We start from the raw sequence: 17,623 nt of genomic DNA on the forward strand, positions 1-17,623 counted from the left end.
CTCAGATGCCAGATTCTTGAACAAATCTTGACTTTGCAGCTAGATGCCTTTGCTAGGTGAAGGTGTTGCCTGCCTTAACCATCCCCAACTTCAAGGTGAAATCTAAATCAGTAGAGGTAATAGCTAGACCAAAATTTTCCTGTTTCCATCCTCGTTAAACTGTCTTTTAAAACTCCATGCCAAAACTTTTTTAGTAGTACCTGATTGGGTTCGAAACAGGACATCAGCTTTTGACAGAAATATTATTCCAGTTTCAATTTAATGTAGAAACACTGACTCCAAAATTATGACAGCAGCAGAAAAGCACAAATCCATGTTTGACTAAGCCTTGGATAGTTGCAGGCCGCTAAGTGCAAGACTGCCAAGAGTTATGTGAACTGTTGCAAGCATATGTGGTGTCTGCAGTTAATTTGTAAGGAGGATATAGCAGGGAACAAGGTTTTCTATTTCAAAATATGAGGCTTCATACTTCAGAGGGCACCATATTCTAGAAGCATTTTCTTTACTACTTCTCAGCATCTTCCCCAGATATGTGCTGGTTTTAATAATAGCTACTTTATCCCTCACTGAAGCCACCATCAATACCAGTTTAAAGTAAAAAAGGAAACAGTGTTTTAGGATTCATTGAATTAGAGGTCTATCTGCTTCAAAGTGCTGACATTAGTAAGGGTTGTTAATACAAGAGCGAAGGATGCTTCCCACTGTCCTCAGCCAGCTCACCATACTTACAGGAGCTGCCTTGCTTGCTCAGCCATTAATCCATGATAGAAGCAGTCCTGAAATGAATGTGTAGGCCCAACAGCTCATGTCTTTGCCTCATGTTATCTGCTCCTCCTTGCTCCTCCTCCTCCTCCTTGCTCTGCGGTGCAGAATACTGCAGTTTCTTTCTAGATTCAGAAGAACTACTATGATACCCTGGATGAGGAGAAAAAAGTTGTTCAGCTGTCCATTTGTTTCAACATCACTCTGTAACACAAATGCTATACATTTTTATACTACCCTAGGTAATCACCTCATACTGGGAGTGGGGGGACAAATTGTGTTTTCATTTGGCAGCTTCCACAGATAGGTCCAGATAATACATTTACTCAGTGTGACTGTTTTATCTGTAGTAATGCAAGAGGAAGAATCTTGGTATGCTGATGTTTTATAGAGACCATACCCTGCATTTGTAAGGGCTTTAGAATAAGGACACGCTGATTTTTCAGAAGTGTAACTGCAGTGTGGCTAGACATTTTCAAGCTGGCTTTTGTCTTGCTAAAATGAGTTAACAGTAAATCTTTCAGCATCTGGTACTCAAATCTGCCAGCAGCCCCTCTCTGCTGGTTGCCTTATTCAGAACTCTGTGTCACCGTGGTTTAATACATGAACTTGCTGCATAAAGTAACCACCCAGACTTGCTTCTGGGAATGTCTATTTTTGCTCTCAACAGCACCTTTTAGCTAAGGTAAAGATACTCTCTGGGTCGTGGTGGACACAGAGTGTGCAATAAAGTGCCCTGGTATCTTCAATCAGAATTATTTCTAACAGCTGAATTCCATGCAGATGTCTCATTTACTGTTTTACAGCTTTTCTAGGTTCGTGACTGGTGAAGGAGTCCCAATGGATTATAGAAATCAGAGAACAGGATGACCTATCTTGTTTCAAGTATATTCAAACTATAATTACCCAGCTGAACCTCTTTGGAGAGAGGAGATTTATTTTGTTTCAGATTTGTTTGCTTTTTAAAGACTGACATGGATGCATAAATTACAAATTGGTTTGACAGTACTGGTTCACTTCAGGGCTGAGATGACTGTGAGCATTACAAAAAATCACTGATTTATAAGGCTGCTGATAGCTTTTATTATTGTTGTTGTGTGGCTAATATTGGTCATCTTGTTTGCAGTGGGTTGGGATTGCATTGCAGCCACTGCTGCAAACCTGAACTGGAATTTACAGTATCACAGTATCAGTATCACAGTATCACTAAGGTTGGAAGAGACCTCAAAGACCATCGAGTCCAACCTGTCACCACAGACCTCATGACTAGACCATGGCATCAAGTGCCACGTCCAATCCCCTCTTGAACGCCTCCAGGGATGGTGACTCCACCACCTCCCTGGGCAGCACATTCCAATGATAAATGACTCTCTCGGTGAAGAACTTTCTCCTCACCTTGAGCCTAAACTTCCCCTGGCGCAGCTTGAGACTGTGTCCCCTTGTTCTGGTGCTGGTTACTAGAGAGAAGAGACCAACCCCTTCCTGGCTACAACCACCTTTCAGGTAGTTGTAGAGAGCAATGAGGTCAGCCCTGAGCCTCCTCTTCTCCAGGCTAAACAATCCCAGCTCCCTTAGCCTCTCCTCATAGGGCTTGTGTTCAAGACCTCTCAGCAGCCTCATTGTCCGTCTCTGGACACGTTCAAGTGTCTTGGGAGGCCTTGCAATATGTCTTGAAGAACTTCTCTCAAATGTCCTCTCTTCAGATAGTTCAGTATCATTCTCCTAAGCAGCCAGCTCTCTTGCAGATAGGGCATCACATTGCTGTCCTGTATTTAGGAAAGATGAGCCCTCCATAGGTTACATACAAATATACCAATGTGTCGTATCATCACTCTGTGCATCATACACAGAGGGCCATCCATGACCTGCCTTCCTATTTTTCTGCACTGTTGTAAACAAACTACTTTAGCAGCTTTTGTTGTTCTTCCTTTATTCCTTCTAGTCTGCAAGTAAATCCCTGAGTACAAGCAGCCAATAAAGTAATCCGGAGGCATAGGCTCTTATTGACCATCTTGACCTACACATCTGCCTTACAGGAATGCAGTTAATTTGCACTAAGTGCTTCTCAGTGTTATAATGCCCACTAGCATTTTGTCTGTCACGGGTAGAATCCCAGCTTCTCCAAGTTTAGAGAAGTTCTATTTCTCTATCATCCTGTTAATTAGCTCTGCAGGTCATTAATAAAAATGTCAAAGCTGGCTATCTACCATAGCAGACAACTCCTGCACTTCACACTATTGGAGTCATCTGCCCTCAGTTTCTCATGCTTTTAAATAGATTTTTGTCCACATATAGCATATTTTTTCATAGTAAAATAACAATTTTGTCCAAACTTAACTGAATTCTTTCAAGATACTCTTTTAAACCTAGGTGTTTGAACTTTTGAGATGTCTGATATTGCCATTGTTGTTCCTTTAACTTACTAATTTTGATATCAAGGAGCCAATGGATTGTTTTGTGAAAGCTACCTTTAAAACTAATGAGTTCTATCAAGTTCCATCTCAGCATGTTTTACTCAGCCATAGTGGTTCAAAGATTGGAGTTTGCCTGTAAAATAAGTTTTCCTTGTATATATTTTACTTATTTTCTTTTTGTAGCACATCCCTCAGTGTGCCATGAAAATTCGCTGTTCAAAGTAAATTGAGGGACCTAGAAGTGTATGAGGAAATAAAAAACTTATGAAGGAGCTGGTATGGTTTACCCTGGAGAAGAGAAGACTCTGGGGAGACCTAATAATGACCTTCCAGTACCTGAAGGGGACCTACAAGAAGGCTGGAGAGGGACTGTTTACAAACACCTGGTATGATAGGACAATGGTTTTAAATTAGAGAAGTGTAGATTTAGGTTGGATGTTAGGAGGAAGTTCTTTACCATGAGGGTTGCCCAGGGAGGTAGTTGTGCCACTGTCCTTGGAGCTATTCAAGGTCAGGCTCAATGGGACTCTGGTAACCTGATCTAATGGAGGATGTTCCTTCTCACTGCAGGGGGGTTAGACTAGATGACCTTTAGAGGTCCCTTCTGACCCAAACCATTCTATATATAGATAAATAATTACTCTACTTATGGTTGGTTCTTGGCAATTTTCCTTCCAGCATGACATTCTGCAAATGTTGAGTGCCTATCAATATTAACAAAAGATAATGCTTAAGTTAGCTGTAGAAGAAAAAGGTGATATTTCACAGATACTGAAGGATGTGGTGTTAGTTGAAAGGCAAAACTAATTTGTTGGGATCTTGTCCCAGTGTAACACTCTTACAGAAGAATCAAGTCTCCCAAACAGGGTAGTCAATCACTGTCCAGTAATGATAGGAACTCTAGCAATTTTCCTCGTAGCATCTTTCTCAGCTAGGTCGAAGGGTCTCCCTGAAGTACTGTTCTGCTAAGTTTTAATCCAGCTGGCAGTTGCCCCATATAACCAACTCAGCGCATGCATAATTAATCACTGTTGCTCTACCTTAACCTTTAAATTAAAAACAACTAAAATAGCATATCTATAAACTGTCCTTTGTGATAATTTCTGCAGGAACAGTTTCCACTGACTGTTTACAAATGTCAAATCTATGTACAATTTCATCAACATTTCAGTAGAAACCATGTAGGGGAGACATTGAGACACTCTACCTGGGTTGTTAATCAACACATTTAAACATAGAACCTGGACTAAGTGCAATAGGAGCAGCTAAGGGGAGTATCTGGTAATGTCTGAAATTTCCAAGTGGGATGCCCTATAACAGTTGGTCAGATATGCGATTGTGAAGGTTCAGTCTATGACCTATTCTGGAGTTAGTCCATTGCCTTGAGTCAATTTAGTATTTCAAGTATGTAGAGAAGCGGTTGAGGAGTCACTGAACCATCCAGGAAAACAAAAAGGGATGAAGTGTATTGGGCCTGCATACAGTCACAGCTGTGATATTCATACTCAGCTACATTCCAAGTACAACTAAGGAACAAAACTGATTTTCATACTCAGTATATCTTTTAAGTCATTTAGTCTGAGAAATATCCTGAGGAGAGGGAAAGGCATAAAATTGCCTACTGTATTTGAACAGCAGCATTCTTAACAAACAGATTTGCTACTCTAGAAAATCCTAAAATGTTAGTGTAGGAAGAGAACTAAACAACTGAAGGATGGCAAAAAAAGGAATTCAAGAAGCTGTAAATGAGTCACTAGGCCTTTTAACTTCAGGTCAATGACTGTAATCCAGGCTAGCTCTGTAATGATAAGCAAGTAATTATTCTTTGGCACCTTTGGGGAGCCTGGGGTGATATGAATTAAAGATCTGTGCTAAAACCTAATGAAAATGACTACATGTTTCAAAACCCAAATGCAATCAATTTAAACAAAAAACTGAGAATACCTATTGTGCAAAATTGATTTTATGGAGAGAAAACAACAAAGCTGGTACATCCTGGTCCTGTCAGAAACCCAGGAGTTTCTATCACTGTCTGATATAATGCATTCTGTAGATCCCTACCCCCTCTTAATTCTTGTGACATAGACCTTTACCCAGAATGACTTGGTTCAAAACCTTTAAAAATGTAGCAGGCATGACAAACGACTTCACAAGCACTGAGTGTACCTACTTGCCAGATCAGACCTGGCTTTAGCACTTTTAATCATTAACAGAACCACAGAAGCACAACTGCTGAATGTGCCTTTTATACATCCCACTTTTTTTTTTGTTTTCTTCCCCTTAGTCTTCAGAGATTTTCTTCCAACAGAGGCTATCCCACCAGATTCTGATCAATAGCACTGAGTCTGGAGGGGATCCCTAAGATGAGGCTGGATGAGGCTTTGAGTAACTTGGTCCAGAAGGAGATGTCCCTGCCCATGGCAGGGGGTTGGGACTAGACAATCTTTAAGGCCCTTTCCAAACCAAGCCATTCTATCATTCTATGTTTTACATACCCTTTGTGCTTTAATTAAAGATGTCACTTTCCTCTCCTGTTTTCATAGAAAAATTGAGAAAAACCTGATAGTAATAAAATCCTGTTACAGAAATCAATGAACTGTGAAGACTCGATGATCTTTGAGGTCTCTTCCAACCTTAGTGGTACTGTGCTACTGTGATAATTTGCTGCATTTTAAAATCAGTGATTTAGACAAGAAATATTTAATGATATTTTAAAAGTCAAAGTGATGTGGGGTAGGGGAAGAATGGAAAATGGATGCTTTTGATATTTCTCATGTACTGTGTCTTTATAGCTTTACAGCAAATGGAAATAAAGTTTTGAAGAAAATATGTTCCTTTATCATTTGTCAGGGTAGTAATAACACTTTGAAATATTGTGCAGGGGTAGAAGAATAATTTTAGGCCTGAACGTACTCATTATTCTTGAAGCATGAGAGAGATTTCCTCCTCTCTGACAAGAAAGTAAGTCATAACTACCTGCCTAAAACATGAAGGCAAATTGCCACTCTGATTCTGCAAGTTAAATTTATTATCGTGCAAGAGAAAAGCAGACCTAAGGTAATCCACCTATGACAACCTGCTCCTTAGTGTATATCCTCTTTACTAGTTTTACTAACCGCTATCCCATCTACTACAGTTAAAATCTGGTTTTATATGTTAGCAGAGCATGTAGCTAAGAATTTTCTGTATATCATTTGCAGCTCCCATCAACTAAGCAAGGTTGCATCATGAGCCCCTGAAATCACTGCACTGGAAAGTTTCTAAGTGGATTGAGTGAAATCACTGAGCTAGAAAACCCAACATCTTGTCCCTTGTAATCTTGTTGGAGAGATGTGGTTTTGGGTTGGTTTTGTTGGTTTGGATTTTTTCATAAATTCTTTTAAAAGGTCTTTTCATGTAAATCATTTAGTTTGAACTCCTGCAGTTCAGTCCAATTTGAGGGGAACCATTTCAGTCTTCTAAGGTGCAGATCCCAGTAGACAATACAAAACTCAAAGATGTGGAGTTAAATCTATTGCAGTGGACAAATATTGTTAGATGAATGGCTAATGAAGAGGAAAATGGAGCTACATTAATTGTAACTTGTCAGGAAGCCATCTAGTGCCTTAATAGTTACATTATTGGGATGTCTTAGCTGAAATGAAAGAAAGCAGTCATTTTCTTAAGGCTGCATAGTGTTGTAGTTTTGCATCCAGAGATCTAAATTGATAGGATGTGCCTGATTTCAGTTACTTGTCCTAAAGGATACCTTCTAGCCAAAAGGAAAAAAAAAAGGCATTTAAATATATCCCAGTTGGCAGAGGAGAAATAAGGAGGAAAGAGAGAGAAAGGGAAGAGAAAATGTATTCTCTAAGCACAGCTCCTCAGGAAGACTAGAAAAGGCTGAAAATTTTGTTAGACATAGTGAGTAGGACGGGATTAGAAGCTCTGAAGAGCTTTCCACCAACTCCCTTGTCCTATGGGCATGTTTGGGCAGTAACTCATTATAAGCTGTCTCTTTCCAAAAAAATAAATAAATTGCTTTCTCCTCACTCACAGGGCTATTGCCTTTGCAAAAGATGATGAAACTTACGAATGCAGCAATATTTTGCAGTGGAAATTGGTACCTTAAGCTTCAGTCTCTTTGATTACATTGCCCAGAGCCCATATTTAAGTCATGGGAGGACAGGAATCTAATTGAAAATGCTTAAACATATACACTCACCTGTTGAAGTGTCTTAGGTTGTGTATGAATTCCTCAGTAGATAGTTCTGCAGAAACTTTGCATTTTGCTCTCCAGGCAGATGCCCTCCCTTCCCTTTGTGAACATATTCAGCACCTAGCATAACCTAGCATAACTTTAGATACCTAGCATAACTTTAGATACTTGTGGGCCACAAAAAAAACTGAAAAACTCCAACACTTTGCAGGGACTGCAAAAATCTAAGGAATTCTGAATAGAAAGTAAGAAGAGGAGCAGCAGAATAATACCTGACTCTCCTCCAACATCCTGCCTAGAAAGCAGCAAAGAAACCTGCAGATCAACATCCTTCAGCTCATCTCATCACAGAGTCCTTCTGAATTGGTGGCTTAAATCTTTTAAGGAGCTGTAGTTGTGGTCTGGGCCACTGGGTCTTCCTCAAGCTGAAGATGATGGCAAAACTTTCTGTGACAGAAAGTTACCTCTCCCTAGTCAGTTCTGTGTTCACCAGAGTTGGCATACCATTTAATGCTTGAGTACAAGAGAAAATAGTTCCAGACAGAGATAGAAAACAAACACATGGATATGTGTATTTAAATCAAATTAGACTTTAAATTAAAGGCTTTGCTCAGTTGATATGAGTTCAGCAAGAATCTTCTTTTCCTCCTAAAATTACTTCAAGTTACCATGGAAAGGATGTCCCTTTAGTGGAGAATTATGGCAGTAGCATCATTTGCCTCTGAGTAGCTACTTATTGTATTGAGAAAAATAAATGCAAGAACATATCCTGGGCCTTCAGTAAACCAGCTGGGGCAATCTAGCTTGATCAGAACTAATAAAACACTAGCTATTTCTTGTCTTCCTCTCCCCAGTTCACTTTCTATTTTATAATTAATCAATTTCTTGCTTACCTGTATCTGTAAATTAGAAGCAGTGCACTAAACAGAGGAGGTAAAGAAAAGAATAATCACTCCTAATCTAGTCACAGCTGCACCCAAATTATAGAACAATCATGCAGATGAGTTCCACAACAGATAGACAGAGATTAATGGTTAGGCTTGTAGCAGTCCACAACCATGTATGCACAATGAAAGCTCATCAGCATCTTAAAAAAGGTGCAAGTTTCAATTTATGTAATTGACATTTTTTAAACTCTAGGCTTTTCCCAGTACTATTTTCCCCCTTTTCCCCTTGATTATCTTAAACATAAAAAGACTTTAAAAAGACTTTATATATCATGTTCTGAAAGTGTTTTTAAATGATCGTTGCATCTATTTTTTACTCCCAGAGGCCAGGGAGCACAGAATCAGTGACTTGAGTCTCCTAGGTAGTCTAGGTAGTATTAAGGAGGAGAACTGGTTTTACTACATTTGCCTTTTAAGTGCACAGATGCCTACATAATGACTAAGAATTGTCTCTCATCATTCTGAATAGAAATTAGCATGAAAGGTTGCTTTGTGCAGTTTTAAAAGACAAAAAGTTAACCTGAAGGATCAGATTCTAATTGATCATTTTCTAGCTGACGTTGTAATTTTCATTGTTGATCAGTTCTACTAGCAAGCAAAATAGGGATGTGATAATTTTTATTCTCATGTATTGATATAGGGACTCTCTGAATTGCTTCTATTCTGTATAAATGAAATGTATTCTCTGTGAAGTCTGACAGACTGTCAGTTGTGGTAGTTTTAGGCTATGCTTTTAAAATATTTCACAGATCTTGAGCAGAAAAGTAGTAAAATGTAAATAAATCACTATTGGGTGTAAAAAGTAAAATAAAGATAATTCTAAACAATACCATTGGAGAGATAAGGAACTTAAACCAGTTGTACCAAAACAATTCTTCTCTTCTCTTCTTGCTTCTTAGCTCTGGAGAGATACTAACTTGCTTCTGCTTGACCTTGGCTGTATTGTTTGGGTTAAGTCTAACAGCAACTTTCTCTGCTCTTTTCCCTTTTGTACAGAGGAGTCTGGGTACGCAGGGAAGAAGCAGCTAGTAGCTTCCCCTGGTCCTTGACCAGGAGGGTTCTTGGACTGTTTATTAATTGTAAATATCTGTAAATATTGTAAATACTGTGCATTTTGTACATATTCATGGCTTTCTGTAGTAGATTGTAATTTTTCCTATAAATACAGCTTTCATTTGCTTCCAACTGGGCTAGTCTGGCAAAGTTAATGTTAGGGGGCAAATTTCCACCCACAAGACCATGATGTAAGGTTTTACATTTATATTTTTATTTATATTTAGTCAATTTTGACTCACTGTAATGATCCTTCCCTAGTAACCTCTATCAGTCTTTATCATATTCTCTTTCATTTTTCCTGTCACATTTCAAACTTCATGATATGTGCTCTGATCTTGGTATTTGACCTCCCAAAAGCATTAATGCTAATAGGAGTTGCATTGACATCTCAGCACTGCAAAAGCAGAGAGGAACAATTTCTATTAGGCTATTAATACAATGTCATAAGTACCATCAATGTTCTGTTAAGTGCAGTCACTAATAACCTTTTTAAACATTTATTCTTTCTCCTTGTGCTGGTGCTTTATATGTTCATAGCATTAAGATTTAACTCTGATCTTCTACTAGGCATTTTCTGTACTGCTGTTGTAGAGGTGCATGCAAGAATCAGTCCTCAAGAGAATTATGCCTGTCCCTTACTCACAACTTTATTCTTAACTACTAAGTCTTTTCCCAGTGCATTGCAAAAAGTCTGCCTTTGAATTTCATTGATAGAGGAATACTCTCACCTAGCTGTTCTCTCACTGCACATAAATCATCCCCATCAAACCTCAATCACTGTAACTTCCATCTTTTTCTTCCATTTTTGGTATTTCCCTCACAGTTCACAGATCTTTATGAGAACTTGTTTCACCCTCACTTTGCTTCTGAAATGTCATCAACGAAACCTCCATGGAACTCCAGAGCTGAGTTGAAAGTTTTAAGAGACAGGAATGTGAATATTGACTTAAGATGTTGTCTCAGTCTGGAGAGGGAAAGAGACTCGGTTCTTTTTGGACATTCCCATGCTATGAAATTAGAAGCACAAGCAAGGCCAAAATATTGATAGCGAGGCTATTTGTTAACAGAATAAAGTGGATGGAACAGAAGAAGGGAGAGAGAGGGAAAAAATGGAGAGAGAGAGAGCAGGAAAGGCATTATATTACCACCCTCCCACCCCCCCCACCCTCCCCGCCCCCAACAGTTTGGGTCCCAGGAAGGGTGCTGCTACTTTGGCTTGGAGGAGATGTCATCCTTATTGGCTTGTGCTGTCTTCCCTGGAGGATCCCAAAGTCCGAGTCCAAGTCCTTCTCTGAGCAGCCTCCAACATGTGGTGTCTTTTCGCCATGAGTTGCAGCAGGCAGAACTCAGGACATGGAGATAGAGTTCCTCCTGGTCTGCTGCCTCCAGGCTACATGGTGATGTATTTTCTCCTGTGTCTGTCCCTTTCTCTCCTTGTATTTTCTTCTGAGCGGGTATTGCTCAGGTCTTTTATACAGTTTTTCAGTCACAGGTTTTTTTAGGTATGTGTCCACATATTGTCCCCAGGGCACGCTAGGTGGTGAATCCGTTGTTCTTTTCATCTTCCTCCCTTTCCAGGGCAGCTGATGGGTAGAGATGATCTTGTCTGTACACATTCCAGTGAGTCCTTATCCAGTGGTGTCTGCCTATTACATATTGCTGTTGTCTGGGAGCAAAGGTGATTTTATCTTTGTCAATTCACATCAAGGTAGACAAGATTTATCTCTTACAGATGTCAGTGAGGATTTCCTTCAGAGTTCCCATTGAATTTTGAATAGCATGGCAGATGTAGCTGGTGCTTGTGCCTTGAATTTGGGAATTTAACTGTATGAAACAAAACTGATGGAGCAAATCATGTTTAATGCCATCATTTGACACATACAGGACAACTGGGAAGTCAGGTTCAGTCAGCCTGGGTTCAAGAAAGACAGGTCCTTCTTGACTAACATTATCTCCTTCTATAACAAGGTGACTCATCTAGTGGATGAAGGTAAAGCTGTGGATGTTTTCAAGCTAAACTTTAGTAAAGACCTTGTCACTGTCTTCAGTAGTATTCTCCTGGAGAAACTGCTATGGCTTGGATAGGTGGACACTTTGCAGGATAAAATCCTGAGTGGCTGGCTGGGCCCAAAAACTTGTTGCAAATGGAGTTAAATTCAGTTGGTGGCCAGTCTCAAGTGGTGTTCCCCATGGCTCAGTATTTGGTCCAGTTCTCTTTAATATCTTTATCAATAATCTGGATGAGGGGATTGAAAGCACCTTCAGTAAGGTTGCAAACCATACCAAGTTAAGTGGATGTGCCAATTTGCTTGAAGGCAGGACCTAGGGATATTGCTCAACAGCTGGCTGAGTATGAGTGAGCATTGTGTCCAAGTGGCAAAGCAAGCAAAGAGCATCCTGGCTTGTATCAGAAATAGTGCAGCCAGCAGCTCCAGGGAAGTGATTGTTCCTCTGTACTTGGCACTGATGAGTCCACACCTCAAATACTCTGTTCAGTTTTGGGCCCCTCACTACAAGAAGGACACTGAGATGCTGGAACATGTGCAAACAAGGGCAGTGAAGCTGGTGAAATGGTCTTGAGTACAAGTCTTATGAGGAGCAGCCAAGGGAAGTGGCATTGTTTAATCTAGAAAAAAAGAGCTCGGGAAAGACCTCCTCTCTCACTACAGCCTCAAAGCGGGTTTTAGTGAGGTGGGGTTCAGTCCCTTCTCCTATGTAACAAGTAGTAAGACAGGAGGAAACAGCCTGAAGTTGTGCTGGAGGAGGTTTAGATTGAGTATTGGGCGGCGGGGAGGGGGGGGGGGGGTGCGGAATCACTGAAAGGGTTGTGAGCCTGGAGCAGGCTGCCTAGGGAAGGGGTGAGTCACCATCCCTGGAAGTATTTAAAAGATGTGTAGATGTGGTACTGAGGGACATGGTTTAGTGGTGCCTTGGTAGTGTTAGGTTAACAGCTGGACTTAATCTGAAAGATCTCTTCCAACCAAAATCATTCTATGATTCTAAGACAAGTAAGAAAGAGATTCTCATACCAAACCATTGTGGGACTGAAATTCATTGTTCCTATTATTCTAAGCAGAACCTATTACCTTGCTGGAATGGCTAAATGGCATTTAGGCTTTGAACACCTTCTCAGAATTTTTTTAAAAAAAAAGTTTTTAAAATGTCAGTGAAAAATAGATGTGTTTGTTTCCTCTCCACCTCTTTGTGCTCAGTAGTTAGATTGCTTTCAGTACTTGAGGCTTTGTTGCACAGGCCAAATGAGAAAACAACAACTATTTATTATAGCTGTGGCGTGGTGTTTTCCTGTTCTAGAAAAGTGCAGACTGTTTTGAATGGATAGAATGAGGCAAAGGCTCTCAGCATGGTAATTAGGCTGAATTCAAGTTGTTTTTTAAAAACCTTACTCCAAATCTGCATTGAAAGTTCATGAATTAAGAAATATGGAGGGTTATAATATTAATGATATTTTAACAAGCAAAATTAAGGTAACTTTATTGCAATGCTTTGACCCTGCAGTGTAGCTCTGCCCATCTTTATGTAATCCTGTCAAAATTGAAAGGTTCATCTTAAGGCTTGTCTAATGCTTGTTTCCCGTTACAACTTCCTTCACAAGTCATAACTTTGTCTGTGAGCTGAACCCTCTTTAAATAGGGGTATGGGATCAAGTATTGATTTCTGAGAAAACAGACTTTGAGAGAATGTAGAATAAATTGAAACCAATTTAGGTGCAATAATGATTGAAAGATTCACAGTGATAATTAAAATGTCTTTCTTTCTTGAGGCTACAGTCCAAGAAGCCTTCTAGCAAAACAAAAGGACAACAAAAATCAATGTGATTAAGAAGGGAGATAATGAGTAAGCTGAAAAATCTTTCACACCCATTCCCCCTCTCCCCCTCCCCCCCGGCCAAGTTTTTCAGTGATATAGATGAATATGTCTTCAAAGCTAATTATAAGGACTGGTGCACAACAGGAAACATTACTTCAAATTTTCACAAAATAAGTATGTGGTGATATAGACATCAACATATGAAATGCCTGAGACATGAGTTTGCAGGTCAAGACCAGAGAGTCAGGTCTTCTAAAACCACATACCTCCTTGTGGTGGGTTAACACCTTTTTCTGAAAACAAAAGAAGAAAGCAGGGTGGAGGGCTTGCAGGTACTTTACACTCCCTGAAGGGTGTCTCCCGCCTGGGAAAGCTGAGTCTGTTCCACTCCCCCCTCCCTGCCCAGCAAGGGTATAAAAAGCAGGACCTCATAGCTGTTGGATCTCCTTTTTGGCTCCTGCCTCTGCTGGATGAGAGCTACCGCAGCTGCTCTCCTGATCCTCAGCCACATGGCCGGACCTGATCCTTCTCCCTGCTGCCTCTGCGCCTCCTCAGAGACAGACTGGTTTTGTATTATTCTTTTTCTATCCCCCTCCCATCCATTCTTGTTCCTTGCCCTTGTGAACCTTTTTCCCTGTTATTGCTATATATATATATATATAAGAAAAAAAATTATTTGCCTCTCTACTTCCAAGCTGACTCCAGATTGTTGCTTAGTGGATTTGCTCCTTACCTTTTTTTTCCCCTCCTCTCCCTGTTTGGAGGGAGGAGGTGGGGGGGAAGTGGGGAAGAGATTCTCAGCCTTTTCCCCATTTGAGCTTTTAACTCTCAGTTAAGGCTCAAACCACTACACTCCTAAACTCCAAACACATTTCCCTCTCCATTAACAAACCCTGTACTCCTGAGAAGAGAGTTATTTCTGAACTTAGCTTCAAAACTGAGATGTTTAGCTTGAGCTCAGCATAGCATTATTGTATTTGTTCATGGAGTTTCTAACACAGCAGCTTACACTGTTTGGAACAGAAATAGAGTGAGCTGTGTCTTAACTTGTCTAGGAAGAGTGTGGCAGGGCAGATTACTGACCTTTAATGAGTCAACAGCTTGTGTCTTCACAAGAATATCCCACCAAACCTTTCTTTTGTAGGATGTTATCTGCTTTCTGTTCAGAAATACTTAAGGTGTTATCATGATGATGTTGCTTTTAAGTAACGTATTTTGCAGCCTGACACTTGAAATTCTGCTGTGACTGCACATCATGTGCTTTGCTTGATGTCTTCCCATTGGATTATTTTTTTACTGAGTTCCCAGTATGGCAGGTCATGAAAAGTCTGTTTTAAACTTATTCTCTACAAGAGAAGCAACATATTTCTCTAATAGTTACAAAGAGGACAAGTGGGAGTAAGCAGTACTGAAGCTAACTGGTTCAAACAAATGAGACAAATATTTCACCAGTTTTAGGTCATGCTGTCTGGAGGGCAGAGGAGGAAGTATATTTGAGAAGAGCTATCACAGTGCCAGGTAAAAGAACACCACAAGGAGGAAAACCAATAAAAGTTAAAGCCTGGCCATAGCTGCCTGGGGAGGAGGTGGAGTCATTGTCCCTGGCAGTGTTCAGACGGGGCTTGGATGTGGCACTTGGAGCCATGGTTTGGTTGTCAAGAAGTGTTAGGTGTTGGGTGATAGGTTGGACTTAATGATCTCTGAGGTCTTTTCCAACCTGGTTAATTCTATCATTCATTCTAAATAACATCAGACCTTTGGCAGAGAACTTCAACAGTGTAGTTGAGCCTTGTTGTGTTGGCTGTCTATGCTTAGCGAAACCTGGGTAGATGGTATTTCCACAGTCGTTCCTGGTTCCTTACATGCCTGAGGCTGCTGTTCTCTGGTGGTGTCTGGAATCAGCATGTCAGCAAGACTGGCACAACCCTTTTGCTTAATCGTACATTTTCCTGAAGATATGACAGCATGAGCTGGTCTGTTCTCACCAATGCAGGGTGGTGGCTCCCTCTTGTGTGTTTCTAGCTTTTGTGGTTTCAACCTACTTCCATTTTTTTCTAAAGCAAAATGATAAAACATGGGACTTGTCTTTACAAACAGTTTGAAGAGCAATCTGGAAACAGCAATGTGTCTAGTGCTTCCAGCAATCTTGGCACATGTATGGTAAGAGGATCCTGAGTTCAGCAGGGTCTCTGTCATGCTATATTGCTGCAAAACTGGTAGGACTCACCCACTCACAGTGCTCTTTGGCTTAGAGAGGTTACACTTTCTGGATCTGTTCCTGACACTGAACTTGATGGAAAGGTTTCTGGCTCCAATTCTGAACTTAAAAGTCCAGGTCATTAAGGATTCAAAGGGATTCTTCTGTGCTATGTATAGCCATATTATCAACTTGTTATATGGTTCTATTTGTCTGTGTATGACAGATGTACTAAAATATGTGGGCTGCATAAGAAAATTCCCAAAGTGTATGTTCCAAATCTATGGCTGATCAAAATGATTAATGATTCATTCTGTGCAACACAGCAGCAACCTTTATCCTGCAACTGCTGAAAAAGATGAATCCATTACTTTAATTTGTATATAGCACTGTTCAAAGGTATACTTAATTCACTGACAAATGCACACAATGATATTTTAAAAACACCTTTGCCTAATTAAATGTGATTAAGAGAACAATAGTTACATTTTATTGTAAAAGATAGAAATCTTTAATATATTACAGTACAAAATGGTGCTTCACAGCATTTTGTAGTCAGGACAACTTATCTCAGTATTTGTAGGTAGTTACTTGCAGTAACAGAATCTCACACTGTGAGGTGCTAGCAGCTATATTCACCTACATTTCCCTTCCCATCCTCTTTTATGAAGCTGAACTGAGCAGAAAGAACCACTGGTCCCCAAAACAGTCCAGTTTAATGTTGTGCCTGACTTCATAATTCTTTCTGGTTAGTGGCACCACAGCCAGTACTGAGTTCAGATGTGTGAAGAACAGAGCCTTCACTTCTGGTCCATAGGCTACTCCTCTCATATTTACTTCTTTTTGATTGAGATTCAAATGCAGTAAACATAATGTTTCAAATTGTACACTTTGCATTGGTTAACAGACTTATTCAATGTGTCTCTGATGACATTCACAGTTAATTGCTTCTCTGTCTACTTTCTGCTTAGAATGAGTATTAGAAATACACCCCAGCTCCCTTCTGGTAGCAGTGATGCTGTAAGTGGATTCACACTTCCTGCCCTAGGTCTAAGGACGTTTGATGAACTAAAAGCATTGCTCAGCAGTGACAACCCTGACCTTCTGTCAAGCCTCTGCACTACAGCACACTATGAAGCTGTCTGAGTAGTGCATTCTTATGGTGGGCACGATTTGGTTCTCTTTTTTTTGTGTGCAGGGTTGGGATTTATTTCTTAATACAGAGACAAACTTTCATCTCCTTTGCTTTCAGGTGCTTGTTTTCAAATTATTTTCTTGCTTTGTGAAAAAGAGAAAAAAGGAAATAATGAGCCATTAAGCAGTTATGATTTTTGTCTCTGTTGTAAGTGAAGGCAGAAGAACGGACTAAACCAGATAGTTACCTGTTGTCTGCCTTTTGCCTGAATGCTTTTGTCTCATACTGGTGGTGGAGTCAGAGCAGGGAGGAGACGGGAGTATTTTAAAATTACTGTTGACAACATGAACCAGACATGATCCAGCTGAGAGAATGACTCAGAAAGCATCATCCTCATTTCCTGGTGCTCCTGCTACATTTGCCATAGGACAAATTCCCACAAAGTATTTATTATATAAGGTTCAGCCCTTTGATGGAATAGATCAGTTCAAAGAGGCAAGTTGAACCTATTTCCTTTTTCTGAGAGAAGAGATTCCAGACCCCACATTTGCTTTCTCAGAGATGCCTGTATACAAGCAAGCCTCTCTTCTTTCTCTGTAGGATAGTGCTGGAGGCAGGAACTGACATATCCTTTGATTTCTGTGCAATATTTTATGGGTCTGGACTTAAATGGCTGTGGAGAACAGAGTGGTCTTATGCATGAGTGGTAGTAAGTCTTGTTTTATGATATAACAATGTCTGAACATCCCACAACAAATATAAACACTGATACGGTTCTTTCTTATGACCCCCAAACTGTCTACTATGGCAGAGACTGTAGCCTTATTATGTCAGAAGTTCAGGGGGAACTGCAAACTACAAAGGCACCTCTCACTTATTTCTGTAGTAGGCATGAAGAAATGTTGCAGGCTGTTTTTGTACCCTTGATTTCCCCACTGAAGTGGATGTAGAAGAGAGTAGAACAGACAGAATGACAGCTCTGCTAGCTCAGTGTACAGTATAAGAAAAGTCTCTTTTATTTCAAGTACTCATCTCACTCAAGAAACAATTGTTCTAGGCCTTGTGCAAAAAATGAATCAATGATGA

The 17,623-nt window shown here is 40.1% G+C and overlaps 1 long non-coding RNA gene across 1 annotated transcript in view; it reads right to left on the reverse strand.

Annotated features, from left to right (window-relative positions):
* Nucleotides 1–301: 301 nt before the first annotated feature.
* Nucleotides 302–17,623, reverse strand: part of LOC137452518 (uncharacterized) — a 93,311-nt gene continuing 75,989 nt past the window's right edge. The window contains exon 4 of the long non-coding RNA XR_010990105.1: nt 302–915. This is a non-coding gene — a long non-coding RNA (uncharacterized lncRNA). The remainder of the gene's footprint in view (nt 916–17,623) is intronic.

Source organism: Melanerpes formicivorus, unplaced genomic scaffold, assembly GCF_026170545.1.
Source record: "Melanerpes formicivorus ecotype bairdi unplaced genomic scaffold, bMelFor1.0.p_v2 SCAF_55, whole genome shotgun sequence".
In the NCBI taxonomy this organism is placed as follows: Eukaryota; Metazoa; Chordata; class Aves; order Piciformes; family Picidae; genus Melanerpes; species Melanerpes formicivorus.